The following is a 21,974-nucleotide window of genomic DNA, read 5'->3' as shown; positions in this document are numbered from 1 at the left end:
GTTTTGCTTCTAATCCAAGAAGCTTCTTCAGTTCTCAGAACCGAACTGAACTGAACCAGAACTGAGGAAGCTTCTTGGATAAGAAATGAAACATCTTCGGGGAGAGAAAAAGGAAGTCTAGTTGTCCCTTTGTGACAACCTGGATAACTGAGGACCTCCATAGATGTCTCCATTGTAGTTTATAAATCCTCCCTTCTATGTTCCACCCATCTTGAAAGTAGACATGGCATTCTCCGTGTTTGGAAAAAAAAAATCTTTCAGCTTTCATCAAAAGAATCAAAAGCAGTGCTGAGGGTCTCAGCTACAAAGGACCTGATGTTGCTTTTGCCTTGAATGAAGAGTTCTTGAAAATGCCAGCTCTTGGGTGTGTTCTGAGGTTTTTTTAAGTGTTTTTCATTCTTTGAGGGTTAGGATCAGTGATATCTGAGCAGCAAAAAGGCATAGATTTCCTACAGAGTGAGGATGAGCTTTCTGTAGCCTTTATAGCAAGATGATCCTAGTCCCTCATTTGTGAGATAGAGCATTAGTTACACAGTCTTTTTTGTATTCTAATTGGAAAAAATGACAAGCCATTTCATATTACAATGGGGAAAAAATTAAGAGTATGTAGACAGGAATAATTTTATAGTCATTAGTTTCTCCTGTTTCTTTGTGTGCTTTCTCTCTCCTGCCCAGACTGGCAAACATCCACAGGATTTTTTTCAATTATTCTTAGACCCTTAATATTGTTAATTTGCATGGATTTGCATATCTTTTTAAAAAGTTCAACTGGTTAATACATCTTACATGAAAATATAAATTGAAATAACAAGGTAATTAATAAAACAAGGCAAGATTTAGTGGGAGCTAAATGCTGATATCTAGATCGATTCAGTTTCCCAAAAAGCAAGTTCTTTTCATCCATCAGAAAATCCATAAGAAAGAATAGTTGCTGAAACAAAAACTGCAAATCCAAATTAGGTTGGAATTTCATAGGGTCGTTCCATGTCAAGTGGTCTGGGGCTCCCAGGTTGACCATCATGGATTTTGATGAAATTTGGTGAGAATGAACCCATGTCTCCAATGTTCCCAATGAACATTGGTAAAGTGTTATGTTTGCTGATGCAATACTTGCGGAGATATAGTCATTTGTATGACTCCATACTGTAGCCTTCAACGGTATGACTCTGAGATTTCAGCAACTTTGAGACATATCTCCAGCAGCATTTTGTTGAGAGAAACAAAACTTGGCCATCTTGTACAATTTGTTGTGCTCTGTTAAACAAAATAATAAAAACATTCTCATGAGCAATCTCCATCTAGATAATTGGGAGCAAAGTTGGCCAAAAATGACTGCAGCATGAAAAAAGGTAAAGTTTGTCTTCTTATATCTCTGGAAAGAAAGGTATGAGAAACATGAAACTTTGTGCATAATAACTTAGTAACTCAAGGTCATTGAACACAAAATTTCATTCTCCTGCTGCTTTCCAATAGTTCACAAATTGAGTGTAAAGTTGACGGTTTTTATAAAAATGCCCACTTTTTTATAATTTTATAAAAATTCAGCCCACTTTTACAAAAAAAGATCTTCTGGAAACTCTGTTAAATCATTCTCATTAGAAAGAGCATGTTTCAAACGCCCTAAAAAGTAGAGTTGGTGTTTCATCACTGACGTACAAAGCCCTAAAAATAGGACAAAGTGGAGGACGTTGTATGGCAACGTCACATCCATTCTATTATTGTTTCATCTTGCTTGTTTTATATAGACATCATTACTACTATTATATTGTGTTGGTCCATGGTGCCATTGTCACTAACAGTTCAGGCATTTGACCCAGCAATCCCATCGCCATAGGGGGCATACCTGATAGCCATGCAATACCAGCCACGGATAGGTTTCTTGGTTCAGGATCCCAAGCCTCTAGATTGGTTTCTTCCTCGAGGTTCCAAAGCCTTGTGTGGGTATCTGTTCGGTTCCTAAACCGGCAAGTGGGCAGTTCTATGTAACAGATTAACAGAGTTGGAAGGAACCTTGCAGGTCATCTAGTCCAACCCCCTCCCCAAGCAAGAGACCCTACATCCCCAAGCAGGAGACCCTACATCTTTACCTAGGATCAAACTCACAACCTCCTGATTGTGAGGAAGGAGCTCCACCTCCCAAGCCTAAAGTGGGTATCTTATATGGTTTCCAAGCCAAAGTCTATAATGTTCGTGTGAACTGCCAAATTCCAGTGATTGCTTATTTATTATTGAATTTGGTTTTGGTAATGATCTTCAAAGCGCTCCATGGCATAGGGCCGGATTATTTATGGGACCATCTGCTGCTACCAAATACCTCTCACCGACCCGTGCGCTCTCACAGAGAGGGACTCCTCAGGGTGCCATCGGCTAGGCAATGCCGTCTGGCGACACCCAGGGGGCTCCCACCCTTTGGAACGAGCTCCCCCCAGGACTTTGTCAACTTCCGGACCTCCGAACCTTCCGCCGCGAGCTTAAAACCCATCTATTCATCTGCGCAGAACTGGATTAGATTTTAGATTTTAGATTTAACTGGTTTTAACGGGTTTTTATTATGTACTTTGATTAATTGATTTAACTAATTGGCTATTTAGAATAAGTTTTTTAATTGTATGTTTTATTGTGTATTTATATGTATTTTTATCTGCCTGTAAACTGCCCTGAGTCCCTAGGGAGATAGGGCGGTATAAAAATATGAAAAATAAATAAATAAATAAATAAAATTTGTACGCCACGTTCTTTAGCATCGCTTTTGGGAATTGATACTGTCAACCTGACGATGAAACTGAAGACGCTGGAAGCACCCAAATAAGATGTGGTTCTGGAATGCAACAAACATCTTGTCTTTCAGGCGAATAAAATGAATGAGCAGGGCCTCGCATAAATGTTACCAATGCATCATTTTGTTCGATCGAAATTTCCACGACGTTGCCTACCATTTTTTGTCATAAATGCAGGCAACATAATAACCGGGAAATAGGTATGCCCATTTTAAATTTGGATCGACAGTATTGGACATTTTGGGCACAAAGTTAATCGTGTCATTGGTAACTTTGCTGACAAAATCAAATTTGAATCAACTGGCACAAACTGGTGATGAGCTCTTGTGCCAGCTATTGTGCTGCTAACTTTCCATCTTTCTTCTTGCAGCATCCTGCTTTCTTCGATTTCTTCTTTTGGAACGTATATATATTTAAGTCCGTGAAGGTTTCACCATGTGATTTTGTTTCACCAAATCACTATGCGATGGAGTTGGCGGCACAACTAAACGTTTGGCTGCTCAAGCCAGCCTCCAGCGACCATTGACCGACCAAATACTGACGCCGAGAGATCTGTTCAACTTTTGCAACAGAAACATTCGCGGAATTAAATATATCTACTTAAATATATATTCCTTATTGTGATGACGCTACATATTTTCATATTTGGTGGACTTGCAAGAAAATTAAGGTCTTTTGGATAAGAATTTGGTGGATTATTCAAAATGTCCTGAAGAAGAAGATAAAGTTCCTGCCACAATTTTTCCTTTTGGGAATTATAACGGATTGTACAGGGATTGAGGCTAAACTGATTCTGAATTTAATAACAGCAGCAAGACTGTTGATTGGACAATATTGGAAGAAAGAAGAGATACCTACAATAGAAGAATGGATACTGAAAGTCATTAATTTGGCTGAGATGGCTAAAATCTCAGCTTTTTTAAAAGACAATACGTAGGAAAGATATTTAATTGAATGGAAAAAATGGATTGATTATCTACAAAACAGATATCAGATTAAGAAATATCAGACTGCCTTCGAATAATTAGAAAGTTATTTTATGTAATGGGGAGGGGGTTGGGAGATGAAAAGCTTTGGATGTGGTTATTTGGATTGGAAGGGAAAATTTTATTCTATGTTTGGTTTATGTATAACTTTACCTTGTGATTGACCCGGGAAGCCGGGGGGTGGGGGAAAGGGGGGTTTTTTGGGAGGGAGGGGGGAAAAAGGGGGGAAAATGTTTTTGTTTTTTTAAAAACTCTTTCAATAAAAATATATAGACTAGACTGAGCACAACCAAGCCCCCACCAACACAGGACACACCCCCATCCAATCAGAGCACAGAAAACCCCCCATCCAATCAGAGCACAGCCAAGCTCCCACCCAATCAGTTCAAACCCCCAGTAGCAGTTAAAAGGAAGAAACAGCTGCAATCACACATTGCTCCCAGAAGCACGGTTGAAGCCTGAAGATGACGAATGAGACTTCGTCGAAACGTCGCCAAGACACTTCCAATTTTACACGGGAGAAAACCCGAACAACCAAAGACCGACATACAAACACCCGTGAAAACCTCAGAAAACATATATATATATATAAATATATATATATATATATATATATATATATATATATATATATATATATATATATATATATATATATATCCCTTACAACCGTTGCAGTATCCCAACCGTCATGTGATCAAAATATGGCTGCTTGACAACCGGCTCATATTTATGACAGTTGCAGCATCCCAGGGTCATGTGATCCCCTTTTGCGACCTTCTGCCAAGCAAAATCAATGGGGAAGCCAGACTCAACTTAACAGCCATGTTACTCACTTAACAACTACAGTGATTCACTCAACGGCTGTGGCAAGAAAGGTGGTAAAGTGGGGCAAAAATTCACTTAGCAGCAGAATTTCTCGGCTCAGTTGTGGTCATAAATCAAGAACCACCTGTACTTATATCCTTTTTTCAGTCTTTGCATTGGAATAGCTTTCGCAAAAGGGAAAAAAAAAAAAGCACATTTCCAATAGATGCAAACTAAATCAGTTTTAGATCCAGAATATTTCCCCTATCTTGTCCCCCAGTAAATAAGTCAGGATAAAAGTTAGTAATAAAGCCTTTTAGAATAGAATAGAATAGAATAGAATGGAATGGAATGGAATGGAATGGAATGGAATGGAATGGAATGGAATGGAATGGAATGGAATGGAATTCTTTATTGGCCAAGTGTGATTGGACACACAAGGAATTTGTCTTGGTGCATATGCTCTCAGTGTACATAAAAGAAAAGATACGTTCGTCAAGGTACAACATTTACAACACAATTGATGGTCAATATATCAATATAAATCATAAGGATTGCCAGCAACAAGTTATAGTCATACAGTCATAAGTGGGAAGAGATTGGTGATGGGAACTATGAAACGATTAATAGTAGTGCACATTCAGTAAATAGTCTGACAGTGTTGAGGGAATTATTTGTTTAGCAGAGTGATGGCCTTCGGGAAAAAACTGTTCTTGTGTCTAGTTGTTCTGGTGTGCAGTGCTCTATAGCGTCGTTTTGAGGGTAGGAGTTGAAACAGTTTATGTCCAGGATGCGAGGGATCTGCAAATATTTTCACGGCCCTCTTCTTGATTCGTTTTTTACGTTCATACCAAGAAGCTAAGCATGTGCACACACCCCCGTTAATAAGAAGTCCACAGTCCAGATTTTTACAGCATTGAGAATTTGGGGAAATGTTCTTGACTTCTCTTTGTAACAGAGTTCACTGATCTGATTTTCCTTCTGATTTGGCCAGAGGATAGAGGCAGTTTTGTGAATGAATGTCTGGAATACTTTTGTGTAATGAAAAAACATCCAGGTGGCAATTTGTTCTTGCTATAAACAGCAGTTGGGTGAACGTTGGCTTTTATTTTATAGGGAGTCCTCAACTTACGACCGCAATTGAGCCCAAAATTTCTGTTGCTTAAGTGAGACATTTCTTAAGGGAGCTTTGCCTGTTTTACATCCTTTCTTGCCACAATTGTTAAGTGAATCACTGCCATTATTAAGTTGGTGATCCGGTTGTTAACTGAATCCTGTTTCCTCATTGACTTTGCTTGTCAGAAAATTGCAAAAGGGGATCACATGACTCTGAGACACTGCAACATATGAGTCAGTTGCCATGACCATGGGGATGCTGCAATGGTCATAAGTGTGAAAAACGGTTGAGTCACTTTTTTCAATGCCTTTGTAACTGAGAACTGTCACTAAATGAACTGTTGTAAGTCAAGGACTACATGTACTATTTTGTGATAGCCAGCCATTCATCCAGGATTCCCTTTGTATTGAACCTCTTGTTTGGCCTCTTTAAAACAGATGTAGAAGAGTAGTAATAGAGGGTATGCCCAGTCTACTTGTGAACAGCAGAGAATTTAGAAGGCTGTGATAGTTGGCAACCTCATGGGTTGTCCCTTCTATTGTAGGGGTGAGCAGTTAAGCCCTTGACGCTCTATGGACCTGTCTGGCTCAAGAATTCTGAGAGTTAAAAGTCTACATGTCATAACGGGACCATAGTTGTCCACCCCTACTCTAAAGGTACTACAGGTAATCCTCAACTTACAACCACAATTGAGCCCAAAATTTATGTTGTTAAGTGAGAAATTTGTTAAGTGAATTTTGCCTCATTTTATAACTTTTTCGACACATTTGTTAAGTGAATCACTACAGTTGTTAAATTGGTTGGTTTAAGTGAATCTGGTTTCCCTATCGACTTTGCTTGCCAGAAGATTGCAAAATGATTCCAGGACCATCATAAAAGTGAATCAGTTGTCAAGCATCCCAATGTAAATCATGTGTCCATAGGGATGCTACAATGGTCATAGGTGTAAAAAATGGTCAGTGCCATTGTAACTTCAAAGTGGTCACTAAATGAACTGTTGTAAGTTGAGGACTACCTGTACGCAAGCTAGAGAAACACGGATGACTAAGAATCACATCAACCACAGTTACAACAAGCTCACATGCAACTTGATTTCACAGCTTTCCCCAACAAGCTGACATTATCGGCACCCCTGGCCTTTTGAGTAATTTCTGAAAATTGGTTTTTCCATTTTCATTACAAAGTTTCATTATCTGGAATTGCCACATTTCCTGAAAACCAGCTTTGATGTGACACTTGGTTGGATGCTAGAATAAGATATTATTTTAACCTAATAATTTGTAATGCCTCCGGCCATTTTATGTTGGAAAGTGAAGTTTTTCTAGATAAGGCAACAATAGTCCCTTTCATAATCAGGAAGTGAGAGAAAGAGGGGTCGAGATGAGTAAACGATGCTTTTTCCATTCCTGTCTATTTCCACCTACAAATAAATGTGGAAATCAAAATTGTTGGTCAAATCGCAGGACACCATTAATCTGTTCTGGATAGATAATTATTGACAGAGGGAGTTAATAATTATTAGAATCTCTGCCTGCGGTTTTTCACATTTTTGTCCCTTAAACATCTGTAAAGTCAGTTATCTGTTACAAGAACAGCAGAGCACTTCGTATAGGTAGTCTTCGACTTGCAACCACAATTGAGCCCAAAATTTCTGTTGCTAAGCAAGACAGTTCTTAAGTGAATTTTGCCACAGTTGCTAAGTGAATCACTGCAGATTTTAAGTTAGTAGCATGGTTGTTAAGTGAATCTGGCTTCCCCTGCCTGACTTTGCGTGTCCGAAGGTCGCAAAAGGTGATCACATGACTCAGGACACTGCAACCGTCATAAATATGAACCAGTTGCCAAGCAGCTGCATTTTGGTCACATGACCATGGGGATGCTACGAGGGTCGTAAGTGTGAGAAAATGGTCATAAATACTTTTTTCAGTGCCGTTGTAATTTTGAACGGTCACTAAATGAATTGTTGTAAATCAAGGACTACCTGTATTTCGTGAGTAATCTAAAATATTACTAATCTAAAACTGATGGCTATTCTAGAAAAGTTTTTAACTTGCTTTCTTTTTTAAAAAAAAATCTTGTGATAGATAAATCCACAAAGAAAGAGAGGTTTCCACAGTTAGAAGATCACCATCCTAAAACTCTCATCTGTTAATTGCTTTGTTTCCACAAAGAAGAGATGAGTTGCAAAGAATCTGATTTCTAATAATAATCTTAGTAATTGGACCGATTCAGACAGAAGAAATCTTGCCAGTCACCTAAACAACACGGAAAGGTTGCACCCAAATTCTATTCAGAAATAATGCTCCAAAGGTGCTTTATTTTAAAGGCAATTGGACTTCCTGATTTTTCTTTAAGACATTCAGACATTCAGAACTGAAGAAGCTTCTTGAATGAGAAGCAAAAAGTCTTTTAAAAAGTCATTCTCCTTCCACTTATGACTGTATGACTGTAACTTTGTTGCTTGTATCCTTACAATTTATATTGATACTGTTTCTTGATTGCTTATTTGTACCCTATGATTATCATTAAGTGTTGTACCTTGATGAAGGTGTCTTTTCTTTTATGTACACTGAGAGCACATGCACCAAAGACAAATTTTTTTTTTTTTGTTTACATTTATACCCCGCCCTTCTCCGAAGACTCAGGGCGGCTTACAATGTATAAGTCAATAGTCTCATTCTATTTGTATATTTTTTTACAAAGTCAACTTATTGCCCCCCCAACAATCTGGGTCCTCATTTTACCTACCTTATAAAGGGTGGAAGGCTGAGTCAACCTTGGGCCGGGCTCGAACCTGCAGTAATTGCAGGCTCTGTGTTTTTAATAACAGGCTTCTCTATTGCCTGAGCTATCCCGGCCCAATCACACTCGGCCAATAAAAAATTCTATGCTATTTTATTCTAAAGAAAAATCAGAAAGTCCGGTTGTCTTTAAAATAAAAGCACCTTTGGGACAAACATGATTTGCATTAATGAGAACTTCCCATAGACACTCAAAAATAATATAAATTTGAATGTCTGAGTGCGTGCGAATGAATGAGAATCTTCATAAGCACTTAAACCATCTGTATGTTAAATTTAAGTGTATTTAGTTCTTTCATCTGAACTAGGGTAGTCTGTGCTTTGCTTGGTTTGTCTGCACAAGCTAACATTGCTACCTATTCAGGTAGCCCTAAGGTAGCCTTTCATTTGTATTCTTCACTTCAATGGCATCTGCATATAAACTTATGTGTAGTTAGGGGTGTTTTTTTTAGTTCAAACCGTGAGGTTTTGTGCTTTGCTTGGCTTGTCCCAGCAAGCTAAGATTGCTATCTATTGTTCAGGTAACTTTAATTAAAACTTAATTACAGTTTTGGTTTATGCAGAGTGTCAGTCTGCTACTTTATGCATGTATGGATTAGCACTGTGTCTAAATCATGTCACATGCAGTCCACACAACTGGTATTGAAATGTAGATGTTGAACCAATTTAACTTCCTAGTGATGAATATATGTGTGTCTCTTTGGTGTCAGGACAAGGATCCAATTTCACTGTCTTTGAAATATAACTACACAAAGATCATAGAATACAAACAATTTTGGAAGTTTTCTGGGGAGTAAAGAGCACTTCCAAGACAGACTGACTGACTGACTGACAAATTGATAGACAAATGATAGGCAGGTTGATATCTAAGTAGATAGATACTATAGATCGGGGTGTCAAACTGATGGCCTGCGGCCCAGATGTGTCCCATGCAGGCCACACCCACCCCAGATCCGTGATGGGGAAAATGTTGTGAAACGTCACGTGACAGCAACGTGATGCGTGAATTTGATACCTGTGCTGTAAATAGATAGAGATTTGTGGAAAGAGCTGGATTATTCTCCTGTGCGCTGCTTGGAGAGTCCAAGCATGGGTTCAATTCGTCTGATTGGCCAGAGACTGAGTTGGAAATTCTTTGGCCACACCTCCTCCTCCCAGCTGAGCCTCAGTTTTTCCAACTCAGTCGGCCCAGAGAGACTTATCTTGAATCTTCAATTTATTAATTATAATTAGGACAATTGGATTAAATTTAAAAAAAGAATTCTTTTAAATTTGGCTTGTGGTGGCTAGAGAAGCGCAGAGAGTGGACGAGGCTGCCAGTCACACGGAGTGTGCCGCTGGAGAAAGCCACTGGAGCTTTCTTTGCCACATGGAGGCTGATTAGCTCCACGGAGGTGGCAGAGCCTTCAGGCAGCCAGCGCTGGCATTGGAAGGACCGAGGCCTCGGTCCAAGGCTTCGCTGGCTGCAGCGCATGGAAGCCACAGCTTGCTGGGAGCTTGCAGCTTGCTTGATCGGGAGGCTGATAGCCGCCATTTTGTGGGTGGCAGCCATTTTGGTGAAGTTGCTGCGAGTAGCGAAAAGAACCAGGCAGCTTTGGCACACCATTGGAACCAGGGAGAAGCAGCCTTATGCGCAAGTAAATTGTGTTGCCGGTTTCCACACGCTGATTGTGGTGTTTGTGACCCTGTTGCTGGTCTCGCGTCCCCTTGCTACTGCTGCTGCTGCTGTTGCTACTTTGCAACCTGTCCTGCACTAACAAACCGTGTTGCCGGTTTGACGCTATTTCTGAGGCCTGGACTGTGCAGTGAGTATCCCAGTACTGTGGACCTGTGATAGCAAGTTCCCTTGAAGAATTATTCCAGTCTAATTATCAGCAGTTACAGCAATAATGTCCAACTGCATGGCCTCTAATAGTAGTAATTCTTCCCCCAGTCAGCAGCCGGCTGGGTGTTCTGAGCCAAAGAAGGCTAGATCAGGATCCAAGAGGCCTATTACCAGATCCAAGGCCAAGCATTCCAAATCAACTTCTTCAGCATCTGAAAAAGATGCTCAGAGAAGGCAAAAAGCCTTGGAAAAACAATTTGCAAAGGCCCAAAAGCAGGCAGAGGCAATAACAGCCCCAGGGGTTTCTGGGAGCACTAGTGTGCCTGACATGATTTTAGCCCCGGTTATACCATCTCCAATGCAGGATGACCAACTAAACTGGTCTCCTAATGTGACACCAGACTTGCAGGAATTCCATGCTATCCCTTTCCAGGAAGGGAGTGATCAGGCCTCTATCCTGTCTGCGTCTGGATTACTACCTGTATCTGGCAACAGACCTTCTGCTCCATCTGCCACATTTACACCTACAGCAGCGGGGCTCTGCCCTCAGGAGAATTTAAAGCAAAGCTTGTCTGCAAAATTACGTAATGCCATAGCACAGACTATTGCCCAGGATATTGATGCTGCACTTACTCAGAAAGGTTTGATGGGGCCTTTAAATCCAGGACCTTCGCGGTCTGGAACCCCGCATTATCATTGGCATAAAGATAAAGGTTATCTTGAAGATTCTCATTCCCCACCCCCATCAATCCAAAGTGAGGCCTCGCTGGAAAGGGAGGAAGAATTGGGAGATTTTGAAATTTCTGAGGATGAAGGGGTTTCCCCAGACAAACCCACGTGTCCCGGACTTTTCCGTCCCAACCTTTTAAGACCTTATTGCTTAAGGCCAAAATGACAGCCAACATGAGTCAGATGGGGAGTTCTACTAAGGACCCCATGGAGTCTCATGAGCCCTGTGCCAGCCTCTTTACTGAGCAGGTCACAGCACAAGAGGTTATTCCCTTACCTGAGTTTTTTGTGGATGGTTATTTAAAGGCAGTGGGATCAGCCTGCATCGATTCCTGCCTCTAGTGGCATGGATAAGAAAATGTATATGGTGGAACAGGAGCTAGAGGAGCTCCTCCAAATTCCAGCTGTGGATGCTTTGCTTTTGGCTTTGGTTGCAATTCTCCCTTCCCGCACTGCAGAAGGGTTGAGGGCTGAGGATAGGAAGGCTGAGTTATTTGCCTGTTAAATTCACCAGGCAGCCGCTTGAGCAATTAGATCAGCCACAGCCGCTTCCTTTTTCTCTAGAACATCACTCTTATGGTTGAGGCGGATGCAGGCCAGGGCCTCTCCGGAGGATACCCGTCTGCAACAAGGTATCAGTAAATTAATCGCTGCAACAGAGGACTCAGCTGATGCAACTCGCAATGCGGCCCAGTTCGCCTCTAGGGCCCTGGCGTCCAATGTCACCTCCAGACGCTTGTTATGGCTGCGCCAGTGGCAAGCCAACATGAAGTCCTAATGGAGATTGGCAGCTGCTCCATTTAAGGGACGTCAGCTGTTTGGGGAGGTGTTAGATCCAATCCTGGTAGAGGCAAAGATAAACGGAAGGTCCTCATGTTTACAAGAGAACGGACAGGAGACCTACTCCCTTCTACCGCAGGCAGCCCTTTCGTGGCTCTGAGGCGGGATTCCCTATCCCACAATACCACAGACAGTATTCCCACATTATGGACAGGACACAGGACAGGTCAGCCTTTCGAGACAGGGCTTGTCAACCACAATCCAGACAGCCCTATAGGTACATCAGAAGCCACCCTTACCGCCACTCAAAGTGACTCACAGTCACACATCCCCATTGACTGCAGGTTAAGGATGTTTGCTAGCCTGTGGAGGGATACCACCACCGATGCTTGGCCATTACAAACAGTAAGGCTCGGGCTAACCCTAGAATTTTGTTCCAGCCTCCCCATGACAATTTATTCAATGCCCCTTTCAGGATTCCAAGGAACACCCCCAACAAAATAAAGCTCTGAGGCTTGAGGTTCCTCAAAGTTCCAATTTATTAGAGATGTCATGTTGGCACAGCTGGGAAAACCCAAAACTGAAAGCTTCCAGGTTTTCCACACCCAGTTGACAGTACACAGCCCTGCCCCACACCCACAAGTTCATCACATTGTCCAATCGACTCTTCACACTCAGTTGGATACAATCTTCAGGCAGTCTCCATCAGACGCAGGATGTCCTTGAATACGGAATGTTGTTATTACTAACTTTCTACTGCTCCAACAACAACCCCTCCCAACTTCCCCAGCTAAAATATGTGGCACTTAAGAAGCAAAAAAGAAAATTGCCCTCCAAAACTTACAGCCTTGTTCCCAAGGATGCCAACAAAAGGGCTACGTTGGAAGCCGAGATTTCAGCATTGGTGCCAGTGGGGCAGAGAGGTCTCGGCTTTTACTCCATCCTCTTTCTAGTTCCCAAAAATTGGGGTGGCCAGAGAGCCATTTTGAATCTGAAGAAATTCAATGTACACATGGGTTGCATCAGACAGGAAGATCTTTTAACATCGATAGACCTAAAAGAGGCATATCTCCACGTTCCCATCAGACTATCCCACAGGAGGTTCCTCAGATATGCAGGCAGCCATTGGCAATCCTGGGCGCTCCCCTTCGGCCTCTCCTCAGCCCCGCGAACTTTCACCAAGCTGCTAGATGCAGTAGCAGCAAATCTGTGGGCGAGGCCCGTCCACCTGCAGTGTTACCTGGATGACATATTAATTCAGTCATCGTCCCTCAGGCAGGCGTAAAATGACCTTCGAATTACGGTCCGGAGTCTCCAGGATCATGTGTTTTCCTTAAACTGGGAGAAAAGCCAATTGATACCATCTATCAACCTAACCCACCTAGGGGCAGTGATTGACACTCGTTTATCACAAGTATTCCTGTCTCAGGAGCACCAAGACAGCATAAGGGAGATGGTGGGACAGGTCAAGTCCTTAGAGCTAGTTCCTTTATTGCTCCTTTCCCAACTATTAGGGAAAATGATATCCTGCCTAGCTATAATCCCTTGAGCTCAATTGCATACAAGGGCCTTGTAATGGCTACTTCTGCCCAGTCAGAGATCAGGGTGCAGCAATTCAATATCCGCGATCAGGTCCCCAAACAGGTTCTCCAATCCCTGGACTGGTAGACGTCAGCCGCCATGGATGAGGAATGTCTATTCCGAGAACCTCCCTGACTGGTGCTAACATCAGACGCCAGTCTATACGGCTGGGGTGCACACCTAAATTCCAAAGTGACTCAAGGTCGGTGGTCTCAGCAGGATCTACTCAACGACATCAATTGGCTGGAGCTAAGAGGGGCTCATCTGGTGCTACAGATGAGGAACGTTCCTACGTTTCCACCCTCATTGCATCGGCAGATAACCGCCCGGCCGCCCTGTTTCGGGTGACCTGTTCCCTCCTTCAACAGGAGGGACGGGATGACCCCCTATGGGGACGAGCTGAGGAGTTTAACGGTTATCTATACGATAAAATCGTTCAGCTTCGTGATAACTTGGACCAAGATTGCGATGATCCAACCGAGATGGCGGAGACACATCTTGTTGAGGTTATTTGGGATGAGTTTGATTCTGTGGCTCTCGAGGACGTGGACAGGTTGCTGGGGAGGTTGCACGCAATTACATGTTTACTGGACCCGTGTCCTTCCTGGCTAGTGCTAGCTGCTCAGGAAGTGACAGGAGGCTGGCTCCAGGGGATTATAAATGCTTCTTTGGTTGAAGGGGTTTTCCCCGCCGCCTTGAAAGAGGCGGTGGTGAGACCTCTCCTGAAGAAGTCTTCCCTGGACCCAGCTATTTTGGGACACTACCGTCCAGTCTCCAACCTTTGCTTTGTGGCGAAGGTTGTAGAGAGTGTGGTTGTGTGGCAGCTTCCCCGGCACCTGGAGGAAGCTGTCTATCTAGACCCGTTCCAGTCCGGCTTCTGACCCGGTTACAGCACGGAGACGGCTTTGGTCGCGTTGGTGGATGACCTCTGGAGGGCCAGGGACAGGGGTTGTTCCTCTGCCTTGGTCCTATTAGATCTCTCAGCGGCTTTTGATACCATCGACCATGGTATCATGCTGCGCCGGTTGGAGGGATTGGGAGTGGGAGGCACCGTTTATCGGTGGTTCTCCTCCTATCTCTCCAACCGGTCGCAGACAGTGTTGACAGGGGGGCAGAGGTCGTCCTCGAGGCGCCTCACTTGTGGGTACCTCAGGGGTCGATTCTCTCGCCTACCCTGTTCAACATCTATATGAAGCTGCTGGGTGAGGTCATCAGTGGTTTCGGGGTGAGTTATCATCTGTACGCTGATGATACTCAGCTGTACTTTTCCACCCCGGACCACCCCAGCGAAGCGGTCGAAGTGCTGTCCCGGTGCCTGGAAGCCGTACGGGTCTGGATGGGGAGAAACAGACTCAAGCTCAATCCCTCCAAGACGGAGTGGCTGTGGATGCCGGTACCCCGGTACAGTCAGCTACACCCGCAGCTGACTGTTGGGGGTGAGTTAGTGGCCCCAAAGGAGGTGGTTCGCAACTTGGGCGTCCTCCTGGATGGACGGCTGTCCTTTGATGAACATCTGGCGGCCGTCTCCAGGAGGGCCTTTTACCAAGTCCGCTTGGTCTGCCAGTTGCGTCCCTTCCTTGACCGGGATGCCTTATGCACAGTCACTCACGCTCTGTTTACGTCTCGGTTGGATTACTGCAATGCTCTCTACATGGGGCTGCCCTTGAGGTGCACCCGGAGGCTGCAGTTAGTCCAGAGTGCAGCTGCGCGAGTAGTAATGGGAGCCGCGCGTGGCTCCCACATAACACCACTGCTCCGTAGTCTGCACTGGCTTCCTGTGGTCTTTCGGGTGCGCTTCAAGATTTTGGTTACCACCTTTAAAGCGCTCCATGGCTTAGGACCCGGGTACTTACGAGACCGCCTGCTGTTACCCTATGCTCCCACCGACCCGTACGCTCTCACAGAGAGGGTCTCCTCAGGGTGCCGTCCGCCAAACAGTGTCGGCTGACGGCCCCCAGGAGTAGGGCCTTCTCTGTGGGAGCATCGACGCTCTGGAATGAACTCCCCCTTGGCCTACGTCAAGTGCCTGATCTTCGGACCTTCCATCGTGAGCTAAAAACATATTTATTTATTCAAGCGGGACTGGCATAATAGTTTGATTTTAAATTGGGTTTTTATTAATATTTTAAATTTTTAAATTTAATTTTAACTATTCAGCCGTTTTTGTAATTTTGCTACATTTTAATTCGTTTTAACTGTATATATCTTGTATTTTATTTCTGGCTGTACACCGCCCTGAGTCCTTCGGGAGAAGGGCGGTATAAAAATTCAATAAAATAAATAAATAAATAAAATAAAAATACACCACTTTCAAAATGACTTGTAGGATCAACATGTATCTTGTCAGACAATGTAACCGCCAAAGCGCAGGTCAACAGGCAGGGAGGCACTCGCTCCAGGGTCCTAATGCGCAAGGCGAAGGACTTATGTCTCTGGGTGGAGAAACATCTGTGGTCATTACGAGCGGAACACATTGCCAGGACGTCCAACACCCAAGCGGACTGGTTGAGCAGAACAACCATCGACCAATCCGAATGGAGACTCCACACAGACCTATTTCACCAAATAACAGAACGATTTGGGATTCCCATTCTGGATTTATTTGACAGTCCACAGAACACTCAACTTCCAAGCTTTTTTTTTTCTCCAGGTTCCGGACACCAGTGGCCGAGGGGGTCAACACCCTTAGTTGCCCGTGGCCAGCCGGCCTGTTGTATGCCTTCCCTCTGACCCCTCTAATACCCAGGGTCATCAGAAATATCTTGGAGAAGGAGACAGTGTTGTTGGTGGCACCTCACTGGGCACGGCGTTCATGGTTTGTGGATCTGATGTCACTGTCCATCTCACACTCCTGGAAAATAAAACTGCACAGGATTTCCCTTAGCCAAGGGCCCCTGCAACACCCAAACCCTCAGTGGCTCCAGTTGGCCGTTTGGCACTTGAAAGGGAGATCCGCAGGAGGGGACATTTCTCTGGCAAAGTAATTTCCACTATTCTTGCTTCCTGAAGGGCATCAACAAACAAGATATATGAAGCCACTTGGGCTTCATTTTGACGCTGGTGCACCAAGGAGAAAGTAGTACCTACATCAGCGACAGTTCCACGAGTCTTGGACTTTTTGCAACTAGGTCTTGAAAAAGGATTATCCACAAATACACTCCAGAGGCAGGTCGTGGCCTTGGCTACCATCCTGCCAGGCGAGGGAAAAGCTCCTCTCTCTCAGCAGCCGAGGGTATGTAGTTTTTTGAAAGGAGTGTCCAACCTGTTACCCCCAGTGGTCCACAGATGCCCAACTTGGGATCTGTCAGTCATTTTACAGGCACTCACATTACCTCCGTTTGAGCCCTTGGGGTCAGCAGCATCAGACTATTCACATTCAAGGTTGCCTTTCTAGTAGCAATCACATCTGCACACAGGATTTTGGAGCTGGCAGCACTGCATCAAGACTTGTTCATCTTTCACCCGGACAGAGTCATTCTCCATTTAGACCCGACATTTGTTCCAAAACTTAACACCTGGTTCCATAATGCGCAGGAAGTTACTCTTCCAGACTTCTGCCCAAAACCCAGACATCCGCATGAAAGACGCTGGCATACCTTAGATGTATGCAGAGCTCTACGAAAATACATAAAGCGCACAGTTTCCTTTCCACAGACAGAATCTTTATTCGTTTCATTTCAGCCCAGTTCTATGGGAAAGAAGGTATCACCATCCACCATTGGACGTTGGCTCAAAGCTTATATTGCATTAGGCTATGAACATCGTAGGCCTCACAATACACTCCACTCGAAGTGTGGCCACCATGGCGGCCTGGGCTACACAGGCCTCGATTCTGGAGATTTGCAGGGCGGCCACTTGGGCTTCCCTCTCTCCATTCATGAGGAATTACAAGTTGGACAACTTTGCTTCTGTGGAGGCAGCGTTTGGGAGACGAGTGTTACAGCATGTCCTGCTGGCCGAGGGGACCCTGGACCAATCTATCTCCCGCCCAACAAGATAGAGAGTCCAAGTATATCCCATGCTTGGACTGTCCAAGCAGCGCACAGGAGAAGGAACGTTGGACTTACCTGAACGTTCTTTCTATGTGCTCTGCAGGAGAGTCCAATCCACCCTGGTTTGTTTATGGTCCGGGGTCCAGGAGTGGTCGATTTCTTCAGATGACTACGTCTTCTCCAGATCCTGGTTGTCGTTGAAAAAACTGAGGCTCGACCAGGAAGAGTGCGCTCTATGTGCATTCTATGTGCAACGCACATAGAAAGAACATTCAGGTAAGTCCAGCGTTCCTTTCCTTCCAGTAAGTAATACTATTGTTCTTTAATAAGACTTTCCTAATCAAGAAAAGTATGCATGTATAACATGGCTAAGCACATTTATTGTGTGCATAACTGGATCAACATTTCCAAAGCACATTTGTAAACCTTGATAGGCTCTTGATTGTCATCATCTATAGCTTTAAGGAGAAATGTGGGAGGGATTTGAGATTCTACTGAGGAATATCTCTGATGCTTAGAGCTCTCCATTGCTAACTTTTTTAGTCAAAAACAACTTATAAGTGGTTCATCAGGTTCAAAACTACTTAGCTTATTCAGCCCCAGTCTCTTTTCATCCTGCAATTAACACAGCTGCAATACAGATGTAATGTGTTGCAGAGCTGGGTGTAAAACTCAGCCAAGCTATTTTGTGGACTTTATCAGTAACCTATTTTTAAAATATTACAATGCAAAGTTAAGCGTGAAAACAGCCCACAGGGGAAGAAGGGAGGGGGGGGGCAAGGAAGTAAGAAACAATAGAAAAGAACCTTTGAGGCAATTTATATTTTTTTGCCAATTTGGTCTAATAGTTGAAGGATCAGGATAGAAGCTAGGAGACTGTTGATTTCTAGTCCTGCCTTGAGCATCAAGACAGCTGGGCCACTTTAGGCCAGTCACTCTCTCTTAGTCCTAGGAAAGAGGCAATGGCAAACCACTTCTGAAAAGCCTTGCCAAGGAAACTGCAGGGACAGTCCAGGCCGTCACTAGAAGTCAGAAGGCACAAAGAAAAACATATATTTTTCTGCAGCTCACATGTCCTGGTAGTCAAAAACTTAAACTTATTCTCCAAAGCACCTGAGAGCAAGACAAGAAATAACAGATGGCAGGCAGGGCGAGTGAACATCGGGTGGATGGAGTGAGCGATCAGAAACCTAATGAAGCTCCGTGCCCAGGGTGTTTCTGTTTATACAGAACGAGAAGCCGCGACCATCTCTGTGCCAAGATTTATTTTTAAAGAGAACTCAACACAGACAGAACAAAGTAGGAGGACTAGCAAAAATTTGCAAGTAATAAATCTTAACTTCAGCTCTTAAATAGCTTTCCTTTGAACTAACTTTCAACTTGAGTGGATTTAAAATGGCGTTTGCAATATACAAAGGAAAGTGAAACTATAAAAGGACAAAGGAAGAGAAGAACATAACAAGCTACTTTTTAAATGGAATGAATAAGAACTGTTAATGATTTTTTTTCTTTTTACCTTTTTCTTTATCACAATGTTTAAGAAGAAAAGTTTATTGAATTTTTTTTCTTTTTGGTAGATTTTACAGTTTAAGAATGGCTCTTAAGCAAACAGAACTAACTACTAAAATCTTGGAAACTTCTTCACTTCAAATATGGATTTTTTTTTTTATAGGAACTTTTGGAGGCTTATCTTTTCTTAATAAGTTTTTAAACAAGAGATTTTACACCAATATATTAAAGATTGGAAATTCTTTATTGTTAGATGTTAAGCTGATTGGTGAGCAGATGGTGGAAAATGTGTAAGATAGAAGACAAGGGGAAGGAGAATGCTTAAGATGTGATTTTGATGGTATTTTTTTTAAATATATATATATAGGGTTTAATTTTTACAACTGACTTATTTTGGGTATAAGGTGTTACTATTTGATATATGTGAGGTATAAAGGAATGGGAAGATGGAATATTGTTTAACTTTTGGAGGACAGATAGAAAAATTTATGGATGTAATGTTGGTATTTGGTTAAATAGAATTTAATTGTTATAATTGATATATTTTGGATATAAGTTATAATTTTAATAATGTTATTTGACAGATGTAAGGTAAATTGAAGAAATATTAATATTAGCAATGTTATTTGATTTATGTAAGTGATATTAAAGATATGAGAAGATAGAATATTGTTTATTTTTGGAGATTGGATAAAATTTAAGAATTTAAGCTGGAAATATGAATTATATTTGGGAGACTGTTTAAGGAAGAAAGGTATATTATAAAAGAATTTCTGATGAATACTGGAAGATGGAATATCGTCTTGGTCTTGATCGATGAAGATTGGATATTAAAACTATAAGATTCTGAAGACTTCAGGAGTGGAATGGATTGATATATATTTGGTGTTAATTGATGAAGATTGGATATTAAAACTATGTATTTTATTGATGAACTGGAAATACTAATTTAATTGGAAGATTCTGAAGATTTTAGGAGTGGAATGGACTGATATATAATGGACTGGAAGAAGAATGTACTTTTTGTTTCTGGAAGGGAGTTAAGGTCTTAGAGAGAGGAGTGACTATGGATTATGACTTATGTTGTATTTTAATTTATGATTGTTAATCTTATACCCTGTACTTTGTTCTGGGAAGTCTCAGGGGTGGGAGGGGAGGGAGGGAAGGGGAGGGGGAGATGAAGGATCAATGTAAAGGAATGATTGAAGATATGTAATTAAGAAATAGAAATAATTTGAAATGAAATCGGGCTGCTCAGCTGCCATTTCAGAAGGAATGGAAAGGAGAGGAGAGAGTGAAGGAAGAAAGTAGGTAGGAAAGAGAGAGGTAGAAAAGGGGGAAAGGAGAGGAAGAAGAAAGGGGAAAGAGAGAGGGTTAGAAAGGGTGGAAGAGAAGAGTAGGGAAGGAGGAGAGGATGTAGAAAAGCGAAGAAGAGGAAGGATGAAGAAAGTAGAAGAAAGTAGAGAAGGGAGGAGGAAAGGTTTGTTAAGGAAGGAAGTGGTAGCTGGGCAGGTCCAAATAAGTAACAAATGAAAGTTAATGACTAATGTTGAATAAGAGACTGTATATTGAATAGGTTGTTGGAAAATGGAAATAAAACTTTTTTATTAAAAAAAAAAAAAAGAAAAGAAATAACAGATGAAAGCTTAACAAAGAGAGATCCAATCTAAAACTGAGCATTAATCTATAAAATGGCTTCCCTCCAGAAGTTGTGGGTTTTCAAGAAGAGAATAGACAGTCATTCATTCAGAATAGTATAGCATCTCCTGCTTGGGCAGAGGGTTTGACTAGAAGACCTCCATGATCCTTTCCAACTCTGTTATTCCATAATTCTGTAATTCACAATGGTGTGCTGATCGCTTCTTGTCCAGAGGCAATACATTTTGCTCGGTACCACAAAACACGGGGAAACTTGATGTGGATATAAGTGGCAGGCTTCGTGCTAGACCCAGCAATACGTCTCAGGTCTCCAGACACCTAACCTATATTCAGAAACGAGCTTCTTGCCAGAATACGCCCAGATATGACAAGATTACTTTCTTTATTGCAAGAATAGAGCAACACGCACTAAAATATTTGCCGCTTTAGCACGCACACCAATCAAAGCCTATATATATGATCCGTGCTCCAGAATTAAAATTCTAGGCTTTTTTTCTTCCACATTTCCAAATGGACAATTAAGTGACCAAGTCTGTGGGGTGGGAGACAGCTACATTATGTCATAGCTGTTCTCTTGAGCCTGGGAACTGCAAGTTCCTGTCTCACCAGCTTTATTTCTAATAGTAACTCTGAAATTATGAGACCTTGTTATCCATCTGACATATTACTGTTGGCTGTTAACAGTCAGTTTCATAGTATTAATTCTCCATGCAGTCTGGTCTTCAGAAATAGCAATGAATTCTTGCTTATTCATTCTTGTATGTCTCAAAGCCTTGCATTTTGGAAGTGGAGTTCAGAACATAACTTTAATGCACTATTAACCAAGAGTCCCAGAATTTAGAAGCCAATTGATTTTTCCTACTCTATTAGTGACACGAAGGTGGATATATTTTATATCTTGAACTACACCTAGGTGTTGTATTTGAATGATGTTGAATATTCGTGAGCCTCATAATTCTGGAACATAAGCTCCAAGTAGCTACAAAAAAAGGGTTGGGGAGGGATTATTATAGATATTTTACAAAGGGTTGGACTAGAAGACCTCCGAGATCCCTTCCACCCTATGATTCTCTGTACTTCTATGACCTGCTATCTCATCTACCAATTTATCATTCAGCATAGTTAACATAATAGTTGACATTTGCGATCTGAATACAAATTGGTCTTTAGTCATGTACAGGTAGTCCTCGACTTACGGCCACAATTGAGCCCAAAATTTCTATAACTGAGACATTTGTTAAGTGAGTTTTGCTCCTTTCTTGTCACAGTCGTTAAGTGAATGACTGTAGTTGTTAAATTAGTAATACAATTTGTTAAGTGAATCTGGCTTCCCCATTGACTTTATTATTTATTTTTATTTATTTGATTTCTATACCGCCCTTCTCCCGAAGGACTCAGGGCGGTGTACAGG

At 42.4% G+C, this 21,974-nt stretch overlaps 1 protein-coding gene across 2 annotated transcripts in view; it reads left to right on the top strand.

The window, feature by feature from the left end:
• Positions 1–21,974, top strand: part of AMMECR1 (AMMECR nuclear protein 1) — a 122,179-nt gene that overhangs the window by 85,092 nt on the left and 15,113 nt on the right. The gene's annotated exons all lie outside the window — the stretch shown is intronic.

The sequence above is a fragment of the Ahaetulla prasina genome, chromosome 11 (assembly GCF_028640845.1).
Source record: "Ahaetulla prasina isolate Xishuangbanna chromosome 11, ASM2864084v1, whole genome shotgun sequence".
Classification (NCBI taxonomy): Eukaryota; Metazoa; Chordata; class Lepidosauria; order Squamata; family Colubridae; genus Ahaetulla; species Ahaetulla prasina.
The sequence above is the reverse complement of the archived record's forward strand: the minus strand, read 5'-3'. Positions and strand labels throughout refer to the sequence as shown.